At 38.1% G+C, this 19,140-nt stretch overlaps 1 protein-coding gene across 31 annotated transcripts in view; it reads right to left on the minus strand.

Annotated features, from left to right (window-relative positions):
- Positions 1–19,140, minus strand: part of TMEM108 (transmembrane protein 108) — a 349,072-nt gene that overhangs the window by 222,449 nt on the left and 107,483 nt on the right. For 5 of the 31 annotated variants that reach the window (XM_072792722.1, XM_072792718.1, XM_072792720.1 and 2 more), the window contains exons 1-3: positions 18,553–18,708; positions 18,366–18,473; positions 17,878–17,982 (exon numbers count right to left, since the gene is read on the minus strand). The exons of 17 other annotated variants lie outside the window; for them this stretch is intronic. The gene's annotated coding sequence lies outside the window, so the exon portion shown is untranslated. Of the gene's footprint in view, positions 1–17,426; positions 17,469–17,877; positions 17,983–18,365; positions 18,474–18,552; positions 18,709–19,140 lie in introns of those variants that run through there. 9 more of the 31 variants (XM_072792731.1, XM_072792732.1, XM_072792727.1 and 6 more) reach the window with 7 other exon arrangements.

Below are 19,140 nucleotides of genomic sequence, written 5' to 3' on the forward strand. Positions count from 1 at the left end.
GACTTGAGACATATTAAAATGAATGCTCCCCTGGCATCTTGAAAGTATTCACTCAATTGGGAAAACCTGCCCATGGAGCTGAGAAGTCAGACACTGTTTTGTTAATGTAAATCTCTAACAACCAAATAAACACATTACAACTCGATCTGTGTACATCAACAGCAGATGCATACAATAGCATCTTGCCTATTCTTGTTGGCATCTACCATGACATTCAACTCCCCATTCTCTTACCCCCCTGCTCTACTTTGCCACTAGCTGTAAGACAATTGATTTGTGAGGCACCCAAGGTACAGAGAAGCTATAGAATTGTTAAATAAGCCTCTACTTAAAGTGAGATGATCACTGCAAAATTTAATGACAATCTGCAATTTAAAATTTTGAGAAACTGCTATAAAATTGTTCTACTGCTATTCAAACATAAACACAAAAGAAAGATCTGTCACTCAGATAACTTCATTAAATTAGCTCAAATTGTAAGACTAGTTTTGTTGTAGTGCAATAGGCTCGTTGTTAGTTTATTTATTTCTACTGCTTAAAATCCTAACGCAAATCATTCCCCCCATCTGCTAAATTACTATTAGACTGTTCTTAGAATATGTAATAAAATGACCCTACAAAGAACATCTATGCTTCATAGGTGTATTCTAAGTTGATTTCCATTTGGTTTTCCCAATATTTCTGCAGTAGACTTCGGAAAGTCTCCTCAGTAACCTAGTTCAGCTATAATAGTACCCATTTGATCATTTATCCAACAAGTATTTATGGAGTATCCTGGTGCCAGAACTGCATTAGGTGCTAGTTATGTGGACAAGACAAATATGTTTCCTGCTTTAGTCTTTTTTTTTTTAATACTTTTTTTTTACGATTTACTTATTTATGATAGACATAGAGAGAGAGAGAGAGAGAGAGAGAGAGGCAGAGACACAGGAGGAGGGAGAAGCAGGCTCCATGCCCGGAGCCCGACGTGGGACTCCATCCAGGACGTGGGACTCAATCCGGGACTCCAGGATCACGCCCTGGGCCAAAGGCAGACACTAAACTGCTGAGCCACCCAGGGATCCCCTTCCTGCTTTAGTCTTAAGAGTCTCAAGAAGGCAACAGAAAATTAGCAGCTACATACAATGCAGCATGCCAAGTGTTAATGACAGGAAGATCAATGCTGAAAGGAGCACTTTGCAAACTACTCTTGTCTGGACCCAGAAGGGGCTCAGGAAAGACTTCCTAGAAGAAATGGTGATAAAACAGACAAGTTGAGGAAGCAGCAGAATCTAATTAAATAATCTAACCTTAAATTTAATGAATAATCTAACCTTACACCTAAAGGAACTAGGAAAAGAACAAACAAAGCCCAAGGCGAGTAGAAGGAAGGAAATAATAAAGATCAGAGCAGAAATAAATAACATATGAAGAAAAAAAAAATCAGTGAAACCATGAGCTGGTTCTTTGAAAAGATCCACAAAATTGATAAACCTTTAAGCCAGATTCATCAAGAAAAAAAGGGAAAGGACTCAAAATCATAAATGAGAGAGGAAAAATAACAATTGACACCACAGAAATACAAAGAGAATACAATGAAAAAGTATCTGACAACAAGTTGGACAACCTAGAAGGAATGGATAAATGCCTAGAAACATACAATCTTCCAAAACTGAATCAGGAAGAAATAGAAAATCTGAACAGACCAATTGAATTGGTGATCAGGATGCCCCACAAGGACTAGATAGATTCACAGATGAAATATACCAAACATTTAGATAAGAATTAATACCTATTCTCTGACTATTCAAGAAAAAAAAGGAAAACTTCCAAATACATTCTACAGGACCACCATTACTCTGATACCAAAATCAGACAAAGACATCACAAAAAAAGAAAACTACAGGCCAATATCCCTGATGAACATAGATGCAAAAAAAATCCTCAACAAAATATAAGATGACATTTATGACAATGCATCTGACAATATATTAAAAAGATTATTCACAACAATCAAGTGGAATTTACTCCAGAGATGCAAGAATCTTTCAATATTCACTAATCAATATGATATACCAATCGACAAAATGAAGGATAAAAATCATAGGATCATCTCAACAGATGCAGAAAAAGCACTTAATTCAACATCCATTCATGACAAAAACTATAAACAAAGTGGGGTTAGACTGAATATACCTCAACATATCCAGTGGGGGAAGGGCCCCGCGAGGAGCCGGGCTGAGGGGGGCTGCGAGAGCCTCCAGACGGGAAAGCACAGCTCCGGAGATGGGAACTTTAAAAATCCTCACTGGATTCTTCCCGGTGGGAAAGGTGCTCAGCAAGGAAATCCGGCAGAACCTCAGGAGGGGCAGTGGAGCCTCCAGGATCCCGGGGTCACTAGGAGAGGAAGTGCCCCCGGGGGAAAGGGCACCACAATACCCATCTCAGTAAAGGGCTGGAGTGCACACCCGGCCTCGGGAGAAGCTCAGGAGGCTCCAGGCGGAGGGGGTTGTGCCCTGCTGCCTTCAAAAGCCACGGCCAGGGAGCACGATTCCAGCAGCCCAGGGCCCCAGATCCCAGGGCGCCAAGTGGATACAACCCAGGATCCTGCGCTTTCCCCCGGACAGGAGGAATCACGGACAGTGAGGAAACTCCTGCCACCGGGCACCCCTGAGCTGTGCAGGTCAGCACCCCCCGCCCCGGGAGCATCCAGGACAGTGCGGACTGGGAGACTGTGGTAGTTACTAGGGGAGCTGACTCCAGAGCTGGGGAGCTAGCCACCACCATGGGTGTTGTTCCTCCTCGTCTCACCTTGTGCCTGGGAGAGGTGGGGCCGCCAGGGAACAGGGGCCTCACAGGGTAAACCGCTACCACTGAGCCCAGCACCCAGGGGCGAGGCAGGGCAGGGCAGCTCCCCAGGTGCACACACCTAACAGTCAGCACAGTGGACCCTCCCCCAGAAGACGAGCTGGAAGGACAGGGTAAGAGCAAGTTCCTGACCGAGCCACTCTGGGAAGCTCCAGGGGAAGTCAAGGGATATATAGCATACAAAACCAGAAGGTACTCCTTTTTTTTTTTTTTTTTTGGCCCTTTTTCCAGTACAACTCATTTTTGGATCAGACTAAACATTTCCAATATTTTCTCTTTTCCCACCTTAACTACAATATTTTACCACCTCTTCATTTTTAAGTTTCTTCCTTTTTGACATTCATATGTCTACAATTACATGTCTTAAGAGTTTTCACTTCTAGATTCCCTTCAACATATTTAATTTTGGGAGATACACGAGATATGTTTTCTCGTTTTGTGTTTTTCGTTTTCTCTGCCTCATTTTGTTCTAAAATGGCAGAAGTTAATACCTTCTAAAACATGACCAGCATGTACCCAGAACCAAGTGGTATACCGTGCTGCTTCATTCTGTGAGATTGTATTCTCTCCTCATTCCCATTCTGCCCCCCCTCTTTTATCTCATTTATCTTTTGGTGGTCAATGTTGGGGCTTTCTACAAGTATTGCTGGTTTATCTAAATTTGGGACTGAGCATCTTCTAACATACAGAACTTAATACAGTCAGAACCAATAGAATCACCCTCTAGGACCCCTCAGGTAGACCATATTCTCCCTCCACTACAACTTCGCCACCACCACCATCTCCTAGTAACCCCCACTTTTTCCTTCTTTTTTTTTCCTCCTTACTTTTGTTTTCTTTTTTTCTTTCTTTGGAGTTCTTGGCCTTTTGTTTTTTATTATTTTGTTTTAAAATCTGTTTTTCACTTTAGTGGTCCTTTTGTTTTATCTTGTTCTGATCTTTGTTTTCATTTTCTGGACTCTGACCTCATCAGAATCATCTAGGGTGAAATTTACTTAGGTCATGGTTGATATTCTTCACTCAGCCCACTTATACAGGCACTCTGCACTGAGCAAAATGACTAGAAGGAAGAACTCACCACAAAAGAATTAGAAACAGTACACTTTGCCACAGAGTTACAAAACATGGATTACAATTTGATGTCAGAAAGCCAATTCAGAAGCACAATTATAAGGCTACTGGTGGCTCTGGAAAAAAGCATAAAGGATTCAAGAGACTTCATGACTGCAGAATTTAGATCTAATCAAGCCAAAATTAAAAATCAATTAAATGAGATGCAATCCAAACTGGAGGTCCTAACGATGAGTGTTAATGTTGTGGAAGAAAGATTGAGAGACAAAGAAGACAAGTTGATGGCAAGGAAGGAAGCTGAGGAAAAAAAAAGAAAAACAATTAAAAGACCATGAGGAAAGGTTAAGGGAAATACATGATAGCCTCAGAAGGAAGAACCTACATATAACTGGGGTTCCAGAGAGCGCCGAGAAGGCCAGAAAGCATAGTTGAACAAACCATAGCTGAGAACTTCCCTAATTTGGGGAGGGAAACAGGCATTCAGATCCAGGAGACAGAGAGGTCCCCCTCCCAAATCAATAAAAAACGTTCAACACCTCCACATTTAATAGTGAAACTTGCAAATTCCAAAGATAAAATCTTTAAACCAGCAAGAGACAAGAGACTCTTAACTTACATAGGGAGAAATATCAGATTAACAGCAGACCTTTCCACAGAGGTGTGGCAGGCCAGAAAGGGCTCACAGGATATATTCAGGATACTCAATGAGAAGAAAATGCAGCCAGGAATACTCTATCCAGCAAGCTTCTCATCAGAACAGAAGGAGAGATCAAGAGCTTCCAAAGTAGGCAGAAACTGAAAGAATATATGACACCAAACCAGCTCTGCAAGAAATATTAAGGGGGACCCTGAAAAAGAGGAGTCCCAAAGAAATGATCCACAAAAGCAGGGACTGAATAGATATTATGATGACACTAAACTCGTATCTTTTAATAGTTATTCTGAACGTGAATGGGCTAAATGATCCCATCAAAAGATGCAGGCTTTGGGGGAAAAAAAAAAAAAAAGATACAGGTTTTCAGACTGGATAAAAAACCAAGACCCATCTATTTGCTGTCTACAAGAGACTCATCTTAGACCTAAGGACACCTCCAGACTGAAAATGAAAGGTTGGAAACAACTTACCATTCAAATGGTCGTCAAAAAAAAAGCAGGGGCACCAATCCTCATATCAGATAAATTACAGTTTATCCCAAAGACTGTAGTAAGAGATGAAGAGGGACACTATATCATATTTAAAGGGTCTAGCCAACAAGACCTAACAATCATGAATATTTATGCCCCTAATGTGGGAGCTGCCAAGTATATCAATCAATTAATAGCCAAAGTAAAGACATACTTCGGTAAGAATACACTAATACTAGGAGACTTCAACGGGAATTTCTATAAATGACAGATCTTCTAAGTACATCACCAAAGAAACTTGGGCTTTAAATGATACACTGGACCAGATGGATTTCACAGATATTTACAGAACTTTACATCTGAACGCAACTGAATATACATTCTTCTCAAGTGCACATGGAACTTTCTCCAGAATAAACCACATACTGGGTCACAAATCAGGTTTCAACTGGTACCTAAAGATTGGGATTGTCCCCTGTGCATTTTCAGACCACAAAGCTTTGAAACTAGAACTCAGTCACAAGGAGAAATTTGGAAGAAATTCAAACACATGGAGGTTAAAGAGCATCCTACTAAAAGATGAATGGGTCAACCAGGAAATTGGAGAAGAATTAAAAAGATTCATGGAAACTAATGAGAATAAAGATACAACCATTCAAAATCTTTGGGATTCAGCAAAAGCAGTCCTAAGAGGGAAATATGTCACAATACAAGCATCCCTCAAAAACCTCACACCTAAAGGAAATGGAGAAAGAATAGCAAATAAAACCTACACCAAACAGAAGAGAGATAATAAAGATTTGAGCATAACTCAATGAGATAGAGACCAGAAGAACTGGAGAACAGATCAACAAAACCAGGAGTTAGTTCTTTGAAAAAAATTAATAAGATAAACCATTAGCCAGCCTTATTAAACAGAAAAAAGACTCAAATTCATAAAATCATGAATGAAAGGAGAGATCACAACCAATACCAAGGAAATATAAACAATTTTAAAAACATATGAGCAGCTATACACTAATAAATTAGGCAATCTAGAAGAAATGGATGCATTTCTGGAAAACCACAAACTACCAAAACTGGAACAGGAAGAAATAGAAAACCTGAACAGGCCAATAACCAGGGAGGAAATTGAAGCAGTCATCAAAAACCTCCTAAGACACAAAAGCCCAGGGTCAGATGGCTTCCCAGGGGAATTCTATCAAATGTTTAAAGAAAAAATAATACCTATTCTACTAAAGCTGTTCCAAAGGATAGAAAGGGATGGAGTACTTCCAAACTCATTTTATGAAGCCAGCATCACCTTAATTCCAAAACTAGACAAAGACCCCACCAAAAAAGAGAATTCAAGACCAATATCCCTGATGAACAGGGATGCAAAAATTCTCAACAAGATACTAGTCAATAGGATACAACAGTACATTAAGAAGATTATTCACCATGACCAAGTGGGATTTATCCCCGGGATGCAAGGGTGGTTCAACACTCATAAAACAATCAATATAATAGGTCACATCAACAAGAGAAAAAACAAGAACCATATGATCCTCTCAATAGATGCAGAGAAAGCATTTGACAAAATCCAGCATCCATTCCTGATCAAAACTCTGAATTCAGAGTGTAGGGATGAGGGAACATTCCTCAGCATCTTAAAGGCATCTATGGAAAGCCCACAGAAAATATCATTCTCAATGGGGAAAAACTGAGAGCCTTTCCCCTAGGTCAGGAACACGACAGGGATGTCCACTCTCACCACCGCTATTCAACATAGTATTAGAAGTCCTAGCCCTCAGCAATCAGACAACAAAAAGAAATAAAAGGCATCCAAACTGGCAAAGAAGAAGTCACACTTTCCCTATTCACAGATGACATGATACTGTACATAGAAAACAGAAAAGACTCCACCCCAAAATTGCTAGAACTCATACAGCAATTTGGCAGTGTGGCAGGATACAAAATCAATGCCCAGAAGTCAGTGGCATTTCTATACACTAACAATGAGAGTGAAGAAAGAGAAATTAAGGAGTCAATCCCATTTACATTTGCACCCAAAAGCATAAGATACCTAGGAAGAAACCTAACCAAAGAGGTAAAGGATCTATACCCTAATAACTAGAGAACACTTCTGAAAGAAATTGAGGAAGACACAAAGAGATGGAAAAATATTCCATGCTCCTGGATTGGAAGAATTAATATTGTGAAAATGTCAATGCTACCCAGGTCAATTTACACATTCAATGCAATCTCTATCAAAATACCATGTATTTTCTTTGAGTATTGGAACAAATCATCTTTAGATTTGTGTGGAATCAGAGTGGCTGCACCAGTTCACATTCCCACCAACAGTGCAAGAGGGTTCTCCTTTCTCCACATCCTCTCCAACATTTGTTGTTGCCTTGTTAATTTTCCCCCATTCTCACTGGTGTGAGGTAGTATCTCATTGTGGTTTTGATTTGTATTTCCCTGATGGCCAGTGATGCGGAGCATTTTCTCATGTGCTTATTGGCCATGTCTATGTCTTCCTCTGTGAGATTTCTGTTCATGTCTTTTGCCCATTTCATGATTGGATTGTTTGTTTCTTTGCTGTTCAGTTTAATAAGTTCTTATAGATCTCGGATACTTAGCCCTTTATCTGATAGGTCATTTGCAAATATCTTCTCCCATTCTGTAGGTTGTCTTTTAGTTTTGTTGACTGTTTCTTTTGCTGTGCAAAAGCTTCTTATCTTGATGAAGTCCCAATAATTCATTTTTGCTTTTGTTTCTCTTGCCTTCATGTATGTATCTTGCAAGAAGTTACTGTGGCCAAGTTCAAAAACTCAATCGGAGAAGGACAAACATTATATGGTCTCATTCATTTGGGGAATATAAAAAATAGTGAAAGGGAATAAAGGGGAAAGGAGAAAAAATGAGTGGGAAATATCAGAAAGGGAGACAGAACATGAGAGACTCTTAACTCTGGGAAACGAATTAGGGGTGGTAGAAGGGGAGGTGGGCGGGGGGTGGGGCTGACTGGGTGACGAGCACTGAGGGGGGCACCTGATGGGATGAGCACTGGGTGTTATGCTAGATGTTGGCAAATTGAACTCCAATTAAAAAAAAAAAAGTAAAAAAGAGAAAAAAAAAAAAAGATTTGTGTGGAATCAGAAAAGACCCCGAATAGACAGGGGAATATTGAAAAAGAAAACGAATGTCGGGGGCATGACAATGCCAGATTTCAAGTTGTACTACAAAGTTGTGATCATCAAGACAGTGTGGTACTGGCACAGAAACAGACACATAGATCAATGGAACAGAATAGAGAACTCAGAAATGGGCCTTCAACTCTATGGTCAATTAATATTTGACAAAGCAGGAAAGACTATCCACTGGAAAAAAGGACAGTCTCTTCAATAAATGGTGCTGGGAAAATTGGACAGTCACATGCAGAAGAATGGAACACAAAGATAAACTCAAAATGGGTGAAAGATCTAAATGTGAGACAAGATTCCATCAAAATCCTAGAGGAGAACACAGGCAACACCCTTTTTGGACTTGGCCACAGCAACTTCTTGCAAGATACATGAATGAAGGCAAGGGAAACAAAAGCAAAAATGAATTACTGGGACTCAATCAAGATAAAAAGCTTTTGCACAGCAAAAGAAACAGTCAACAAAACTAAAAGACAACCTACAGAATGGGAGAAGATATTTGCAAATGACCTATCAGATAAAGGGCTAGTATCCAAGATCTATAAAGAACTTATTAAACTCAACAGCAAAGAAATAAACAATCCAATCATGAAATGTGCAAAAGACATGAACAGACATTTCAGAGAGGAAGACACAGACATGGCCAACAAGCACATGAGAAAATGCTCCGCATCACTGGCCATCAGGGAAATACAAATCAAAACCACAATGAGATACCACCTCACACCAGTGAGAATGGTGAAAATTAACAAGACCGGAAACAACAAATGTTGGAGAGATGTGGAGAAAGGGGAACCTTCTTGCAATGGTGGTGGGAATGTGAACTGGTACAGCCACTCTGGAAAACTGTGTGGAGGTTCCTCAAAGAGTTAAAAATAGAGCTACCCTATAACCTAGCAATTGCACTACTGGGGATTTACACCAAAGATACAGATTCAGTGAAATGGCAAGATACCTGCACCCCAATGTTTATAGCAGCAGTGTCCACAATAGCCAAACTGTGGAAGGAGCCTTGGTGTCCATCGAAAGATGACTGGATAAAGAAAATGTTGTCTATGTATATAATGGAATATTACTCAGCCTTTAGAGATGACAAATACCCATCCGCTTCGACGTGGATGGAACTGGAGGGTATCATGCTGAATGAAGTAAGTCAATCAGAGAAGGACAATCGTTACATGGTTTCATTCATATGGGGAATATAAAAAATAGTGAAAGGGATTATAGGAGAAAGGAGAGAAAAGGAGTGGGAAAAATCAGAGAGGGTGACAGAACATGAGAGACTCCTAACTCTGGGGAATGAAGAAGGGGTAGTGGAAGGGAAGGTTGGCAGGGGCGATATGGTGACTGGGTGATGGGCACTGAGGGGGGCACTTGATGGGATGAGCATTGGCTGTTATACTGTATGTTGTCAAATGAAACTCCAAAAAAATAAATAAATAAAAAAAATCAGTTGTTGAAGACATGCAAAATGGGATAAATTTAAGGGAAAAACTTTATAACTTTGGAAATAATTTTAGACATACAAAAAGAATTGCAAAGATAGTACTGAGCACTGTATATTGTTTACATAGCTTCTCCTGGTGCTAACACCTAATATAATCATGGCACTGAACTATAATATAAAATTAATATTGGGACAATATTACTAACTAAACTACAATCTTATTTTAATTTCTCCATTTTTTTCCCCGCTAATATCCTTGAAAGTATTCAGGATGTGCCACCTTAAAATATGCCACTTTGGTATATTGATTATGTTGAGGTAAAGTCATTTGAGAAACAGATTCAGGAAGGGCTCTCTCTGATCTCCCCTTTCCTACATAACAACAGGCCATAAAACTTCCCGTAAGAAAGGTACCCTCCTTGTATACCAGGAAGTGAAGAACATCTTTATTACCAGATACTGACAATTGATGCTGGAATGGATTTATACAAATGAGCTTACTAAAATAACCCTTATCTTCCACTAGTTTCTTTCCCATCCCTATCTTCTCTAGTCATTTACTGCTTCCAGCCCAAACCCATCATTTCTTCACAAATATGTCTTTTTTTTTTTTGGTCTAAAGGTATATTCTGTTCTGGTTACCTCTTTACTCTTGTGAAGGCTCCCATGTACATGCAAAAATTTAACAAAACTTGTATGCTTTTCTCCTGTTAATAGTTTTATATCACTGTAATTCTTAAGCTCTGTCAGAAAGACCAAGAGGATAAAGGAAAAGTCTTCCTTCTCTACATCCTTTTTCTGTTCCTAGCTTCAGTCCAGGGCCCCACATGACATTTGTCATGTCTCCTCAGCCTTTTCCAATCTATTATGGTTTCTTTATCTTTCCTTATCTTTGCTCTTTCACGATTTTCATACTTCTGAAGAGTAATGGTCAGGCATTTTGTAGAATTCTCCTTAATTTGGGGTTGTGGATTTGGGGGGAAGAATACCACAAAGGATTCTTCTCACTCCATCATACCAAAGTATACAAAACAGCAACACGGTTTACTACTGGTTGTATTAACCCTGATCACACAGTGAAGGTGGAATCTGCCATGTTTCTCTACTGTAAAGTCACTAATGTTCCCTTTCCATTCATGAGAAGTGAGTCACTTAGCCAAACCCACAGTCAAGGGGAAAGGTATTAAGCTTCACTTACTGGAAAAGAAGTCTCAAAGAATTTGTCAACATATGTTAAAATCACCACAATAATAACTAAGAGAGAAAGAAAGCACAAATGAGGGGAGGGGCAGAGGGAAAGAATCTCCAGCAGACTCCTGCCTGAGCACAGAACCAGACACAAGGCTCACTTCCACAATCTATGAGATCATAACTCATGAGATCACAACTTGAGCTGAAACCAAGAGTCAGATGCTTAACTGAATGAGCCACCCAGGGGCCCCTTACACAAAGTGCTTTTGTAACTTTAGTTTTGGTTCTCAGATGGATGATTTTGCCTCCAGGAAACATTTAGCAATATCAGGAGACATTTTTTTTTTTTTTGATGGAACAATTCTGGTTTATACAATTGAAGAAGTGAGGTGGTACTGGAATCTAGCAGATAGAGAGCAGAAATGCTGCTAAACATTCTACAATGCACAGGACAGCCTGCCTTCTCCGATAATAAAGAATTATTTAGCCCAAAGCATTTATTGTACTAAGGTTGAAAAACCCTGACCAACATTCAAAATAGCAGAAAATAGGAATCATTCCAATTTTATGATTTTCTTTCTTTCTTTTTTTTTTTTTTTTTTACTATTAATATCTCAGTAAGCCAAGCACCAACTGTCAACTTCCATTCCAGGGTCATATCCACTAACCTTTTTTTTTTTTTCTAACCTTTATTTTTAATCATCAATAGTAGTCATGAAAATAAGACAGGATATTTTCACCATAATATTTTGGCCTTGATATTAATATCATCATCAGTAGCAGCAGCAGTGATTGATCAATTCTCACTATGAATAAAGAAAATAATATTTTCTTGGCATTGAGAGGATGACTATATAGGTTAGTCCCTGCCTCCCACCTCAGCCCAGCCATAGGCTCCAAAAGACCTTTAGCCAGCATGCTTAGCCCAGGTTAGTTATCTGTATATCAGTAGGCCATCCCATGGGCAGGTAGGGTCTGAAGTTGATTTTGTTACTCTTGCCCATGTGTATCTAATGTGACTAGAGTGAACCCCACAGCACCCAGCTACCTTGTTGCAGTTTTCTCTTACCAACACTGTCAGATATGTCCAGTTCCTATGAATGAACTTCAGCTCTAGATTCCTAAGTGGGTTCCAGTTCAACCCTGTAATTCAGGTCCTCATCTTTTCCCTCTGACTCTCAGCTTTCAGGGGGTGGACTCTGCTCCCAATATCCCAGTCACTGACTGTGGGCCTGTTTCAACCACAATGGCACTGCTGGTATCATAGCTTTGGAAGTAGCCTGACCATTAGAGAGGTCTGTGGCCTGCTTCCCTCAACAGCTTAGACTACCTGGCCTTACGTGGCCTTATCTCCTCCTCCCTTAAATGGTATAATTTCAACCTTTATTTGAGTAGCACCACCATGACTGGAAATGCTGGATCCTTTGAGTGAACCTTTATAATCAGTGCCTTTCCCTTAATCTACTATGGCAGGCACAGCCAATATTACTATTGAGGTAGAATTCAAAATGGCATATGCAAAATATTTTTGGCAGGGGGAGGGGAAGGCATACACAAATATTTCTAAAATTTTAATAGCACAACATGAAATGGTTGTAGAAGGTAAAATAATAAACTATGACAAGTTGATATCTCATTCTCAGTACCAGATTTCATTTGAATTTTCTGTCTCCTAATACTGTGATGTGTTTCTATCCTTCAAATGTGACTATGTCTCAAGACTTCTTATGTGCAGAAAATGCAGGAGGATAAATGAAAGGAATAAACTAAGATCAAAGCAATCAATTTTATACTTAATTCTAGTTGTGAGGATGTTTTAAAAAGATTCTTTACCATGTCTGAACTGTATCCTGCTCAGACTTTCCTCTCAAAAGCAAAAAACTTGTGAACTTACCAGTTAGTAAAGTACAAAACTGCCCAGTTGATAATATTCTTTCTACTCAATCTAGCCTCTGAATTATAAAATTCACAGATATTCTACCATTTACAGGATAATGTCTATTGATATGATTTTTCCAGTCACCAACAAATCATGAGGTAATATACATAGCTGATTGCATGCATTAAATCAGTATGGTTTAAGGCCAAGTCATGGTAAGCTGCACTTGCAGGGATCACAGGACATAACGGGAGAGACTCAGACGTGGTTAAATACACTTTACATGCATGAACTTAAACCCATAAAACTGTAAAATAGGTTTTGAAGAATATTTTATAAATATATGAAGAGACAGGATTTCTGGAATGGCTGAGTGAAAAACTCAGCAAATCTTTTCTCCAAAAAGCAGTAACCAATGTCAAAAATTTGTTGAAAACAATGAAATTCATTGAAATAAAGATCAGAATGTAAATAAATGAATCAAAAACTAAAAAGACAATAGAAAAGATCAATGAAAAGCTGATTTTTTTGAAAATATATACAAATTAGACAAACCTTCAGCTAGACTTAGATAAAAAGAAGAGTCAAATAAATAAATTCAGAAATGAAAGTGGACATGTTACAATGTATACCAGAGAAATACAAAGGATAAAAACCTTTATGGGTAATTATATACCAACAAATTAGATAACCTAGAAGAAATGGATAAATTCCTAGAAACATAAAACATACTAATACTGAATCACAAAGTAGAATATATGAACAGACTAATTTCTAATAAGGAGACTGAATCATTAATTGGAAATATCCCAACAAGCAAAAGTCCAGGACCAGATGGTTTGACTGGTGAGTTGTACCAAACATTTATAAAAAGAATTAATACCATTCTTCCCAAATTCTTCCAAAAAACAGAAGAGGAGGGAACATATCCGAAAGGCCACCATTACCCGGATACCAAAACCAAACAAGAAAACTTTAAGAAATTACAGGTCAATATCTCTGATGACTATAGATGCAAAAATATTCAATAAAATATTAGCAAACTAAATTTAACAATATATTTAAAGGACCATACATTGTGAACTAGTGGGATTTTTTTTCCAGGGATGCAAAGATGATGGCTCAGGATCTGCAAATCAAATCAATTTGATGTGCCACATTAACAAGAAAAAGGATAAAAATCACATGATCATCTCAGTAATAAACATTTACAAATTCAACGTTCATTCATGATAAAAACTCTCAACCAAGTGGATATAGAGAGAGTTTTTCTTCTAAGATTAGGAACAAGACAAGAATGCCCACACTCATTTTATCCAAGACAGTGCTGGAAGTCCTAGCCAGAGCAATTAGGCAAGAAAAAGAAAATAAGGCATTCAAGTTACAAAGAAAGAAGTAAAACTGTTTCCATTTGCAGATAACATTTTATATAGGGGAAACCTTAAAAACCCTACCAAAAAACTTTTATTTTTTTTAAAGATTTCATTTTATTATTATTTATTCATGAGAGACACAGAGAGAGAGAGAGAGAGAGAGAGAGAGAGAGAGAGGCAGAGACACAGGCAGAGGGAGAAGCAGGCTCTATGCAGGGAGCCCAATGCAGGACTTGATCCCGGTACTCCAGGATCACTCCCTGGTCGAAGGCAGGTGCTAAACTGCTGAGCCACCCAAGGATCCCCCAAAAAACTTTTAGAGCTAATAAACAAATTCAGTAAAGCTGCAAGATACAAAACCAATATATAAGATACATTTTTATACACTAATAATTATTAGAGAAATTAAAAAATAGTCCTATTTACAATTGCATGAAAAAAAAGAAAATACCTAAGAATAAATTTAACTAAGGAGGTGAAAGATGTGTACGCTGAAAATTATAAGACACTGAAAACACAAATAAATGGAAAGATAGTTCAAGCTCATGGACTGGAACAATTAATGTTAACATGTCCATACTTATCCAAAGCAATCTATAGATTCAATGTAATCCCTATCAAAATTCTAATGGCATTTGTCACAGAACTAGAACATACTAAAGTTTGTATGGAAGCACAAAAAAACCCCGAAGCAATCTCGAAAAAGAATAACAAAGCTGGAGGCATCACACTCCCGATCTCAAACTGTATTATAAACCTAGAGTAATAAATAAATAAATAAATAAATAAATAAATAAATAAATAAATAAAATAAAATAAAATAAAATAAAATAAAATAAAATAAAATAAAATAAAATAAACCTAGAGTGATCAGAACAGTATGGTATTGGCATATATACACACACACACACACAACAATGGAGTAAAATAGCACCTCCCAAATCCTTCTCTAAACTCCATGCCTATATGGTCAATTAATTCATGTCTAAGGAACCAAGAATATACAATGGGGAAAGGACAGTCTCTTTAATCAGTGGTATTGGGAAAACCGGACAGCCATATGCAATGCAAAAGAATGAAAATGGACCACCATCTTGCACCATATGTAAAAATCAACTCAAAATGCAAAATAGATCAGTGACTTAAATCTAAGACCTGAAATCACAAAACTTCTGGAAGACAACACAGAGGGTAAAGCTCCATAGACACTTGGCTTGGCAATTTTTTTTTTTTTTTTGGTTTGTTTTTTTGTTTTGCTTTTTTTGGATTTGACACCAAAAGCAAAGCAACAGAAGCATTAAAAAAAAAAAAAAAAAAAAAGAACAAAAACAAAACAAAACAAAACCAAGTGGGAGGGGTACCTGGGTGGCAAAATTGGTTAAACATCCAACTCTTGGTTTTAGCTCAGGTCCTGACCTCAGGGTTGTGAGATCAAGCCCAGTGTCAGGCTCCACACTCAGCATGGAATCTGTTTGAGATTCTCTCTCCCTTTCCTTCTCTCTCACTCATGTTCTCTCTCTCCCCCTCTAAAATAAATAAATAAATCTTTAGGGGGGAAAAAAAGTGAGACTGTACCTAACAAAAAAATTTCTGCAAAGCAAAGGAAGCCATCCACAAAATGAACAGATGACCTACAAAATGGGAGAAAATATTTGCAAACCATATATTTGAAAAAGGGTTAATATCTAAAATACATAAAGTACTCATACCACAAAGGCAAAAAAACTCCAATTTAAAAATGGGTAGAGTATCTGAATAGACATTTTTCTAAAAGTGACACACAAGGTGGACCTGGATGGCTCAGTGGCTGAGTGTCTGCCTTCGGCTCAGTAATGATCCCAGAGTCCTGGGATCAAGCCTCGCATCAGGCTCCACAGGGATCCTGCTTCTCTCTCTGCCTATGTCTCTGCCTCTCTCTCTGTGCCTCTCATGAATAAATAAATAAAATCTAAAAGAAAGAAAGAAAGAAAATTGACACACAAACGGCCAGCAGGTATGTGGAAAGATGCTCAACATTGCTAATCATCAGGGAAATGCAAATTGAAACTACAATGAGCTATTACCTCACATTGTCAGAAAGGCTATTATCAAAAGACAAAAAATAAGTGAAGAAGATATGGAGAAAAGGGAACCTTTGTGCACTGTTGGTGGAAATGTAAATTTGTGTAGCCATTATGGAAAGCAGTATGTAGATTCTTAAAAAAAAAAAAAACTAAAAATATAACTACTACATAACCTAGCAATTCAAATTCTGAGTATGTATCTGAAGAAAATGAAAAAAAATTTGAAAAGATGTATACATCTCTATGTTCATTGTGGCATTGTTTATACTAGCTGATGGGGGTGCCTGGCTGACTCAGTCAGTAGAGCGTGCAACTCTTGATCTTGGGCTCATGAGTTTGAGCCCCATTGTTGGGTGTAGAGATTACTTTTTAATAAATAAATAAACAAATAAATAAATAAGTCAAGATATTAAAAAAATCTAAGTTTCCATCAATAGATGAATGAATAAAGATGTAGTGTGTGTATATATGTATATATATGTATGTGTATGTGTGTGTGTATATACATATATAATGTGTGTGTGTGTATATATATATGTGTGTGTGTGTGTGTGTATATATATATATATATATATATATATATAAAATGGAATATTGAACCATAAAAAAAGGGAAAGTTTGCTATTTGCAACAACATGGATGAACCCCAAGGGCATTTTGCTAAGTGAAATAAGTCAGAGGAAGACAAACACTGTAAAACCTCTCATATGCAAAATCTTAATCACAAACAAAACAAAAACCCTCATAGATACAGAGAACAGATTTGTGGTTACCAGAGACAGGAGTGGGAGGGAGTGGGGGATAGGTAAAATGAAATGAGTCAAGATGGTGAAAAGGTACACAATTCCAGTTATAAGATAAGTAAGTCCTGGGGATGTAACACATAGCATGGTGACTATAGTTAACAATACTGTACTGTATATTTGAAAGTAGCTAAGAGTAAATCTTAAAAGTTCTCATTACATGAAAAAAATATAACTATGTATCCTTATGAATGTTAACTAAACTTGTGGTAACCATTTCACAATACATTAAATCATTATGTTGTATAACCAAAACTAATACAATGTTACATGTCATTCATACTTCAACTACAAAAAGAAAAAAAACCCAGTCATTTAACCAATCTGGAAATTGATTGGAGGCATACAACCAACTGAATTAAAGTAAGAATAGTCACTCTGTTACATTTTAGCCAGAAACTCCTTCAATCCCTTGCCCCTCCTATCTCAGATCCATTACCTGGAAATTCTCCCCCAGACTCAGCAGATGGAGAACTCTGTGGGAACTGACAGTTATGCTGCTCTGCTGCAGGCGGGGGGCGGGGGGGGTCTTGACTATTTGGAGCAGAGCATAGAAAAATTCCTGCCTGTGTACTGTTGGAAGCAATTGATCTCAGTGGCAAACAATCAGGAATGGTTAACATCAGGAGTAGCCTGAGGTCTTGATACTGGTGGGAAAAGTATCAAAATGGCAGACCAGTCAGAAATGGAATAGGGGGATCTAGGGAAGGAAACAACCAGAGAGAGAGTGAGCCTAGCTAAGATTCTCCCTTATCTCTGGTGATCTGGATGCATGCTCAGCAGAGACCCGACAGAGCTCCAGTGACCTACTTGCTACTTGTCCTTGGCTGATTTTCCCCTAGTCACTATATGCAGCACACCAAATGATAACTAAACTCATTTATACTTACCCGGTATGATCACAAATCATACAAAATTACAGATCATCTATGTTGTCTCCTTTATTACATAGATGGGAAATCCAAAACCTCTGAGCAGTTTAATAGCAGGAGTTTCTAAAAAGTTAGTAGAAAATCAACAGAGGTTAGTATGACTCCTGGGGCTTTGCCAGAATTCATTTATCTATAAAAATCTGGCACAAAATTGAGAAACAGAAGCTGATAAGGTAGCACAAAAACTAAGAATGAAAACCAATTTGGACTATCTGTACCAAATATAAAAATTTTCTCTTATCTTTATCTTATATTTAGTCACTCTTCCCTTTTATTCTTTTCTTCTCAGAATTCTTTTGAAGGAATAAGAGAGGTTTCTTCAGGAAATCATTCTTTGTGGGTTCTTAAACAGATCATAAACAGATCTCCATCTCACTGGAGAACAGATTATACCCATCCCATGAATGATGACCTATGATACGGTCATTTCTCTTAACTGATCTTACCTTCTGTTCCACCTTTTCATAACTCCCAATTCGTGGTTCTAGTTCCTCATTTTTTGTGCTTTGTGAGTGACAACTATGCTAAAACAATCTAGTCTTCTGGTTGAGTACCTATAGTCACAGGGAAAATGACCATGACATAGATATACACTCCAATTCCAATTACCCTCAAAAAATATTAGGTACTCACATTTACATCTTTACAATACACCTTTACATAATTAAAGGCTATCCATGCATGTCCTCAAGCCCTCTTATTGTCATTTTTTTGTTGTTGTTCAAGCAAGTTCTCTTAGAGACAACAGAACATTCTATGTGAATACAAGGCTCTTTTCCCCAAGTTTGGTGGAATGCAGGAAGCTACTTCAGATTGGTACAAAGGAAACCTGTTTCCAAGACAATTTTTATATGTTCCTGTCTTTTGTGATGGCTTGACATTTGGCTCATTCTTGGTATTTAGTCCATTTTAAATTGCTAGAAAAAATAAGGAACAAATCCGTACATATATACAGCTGATACCTTTGCTGTTGAGAACTTCATACATCTGTTCTTCTGATAAGGACAGTCAGAAATTTTAAAAGTATAAAAACATCAATGACAAATAACCTAACAGGCATTAAAGAAAGAGTACAAAACAGGGATGCCTGGGTGGCTCAGCGGTTTAGCGCCTGCCTTTGGCCCAGGGCATGACCCTGGAGACTCGGGATCGAGTCTCACCTCAGGCTCCCTGCGTGGATCCTACTTCTCTCTCTCTCTGTCTTGTCTCTGCTTCTCATGA

The sequence above is a fragment of the Canis lupus genome, chromosome 22, assembly GCF_048164855.1.
Source record: "Canis lupus baileyi chromosome 22, mCanLup2.hap1, whole genome shotgun sequence".
Lineage (NCBI taxonomy): Eukaryota > Metazoa > Chordata > Mammalia > Carnivora > Canidae > Canis > Canis lupus.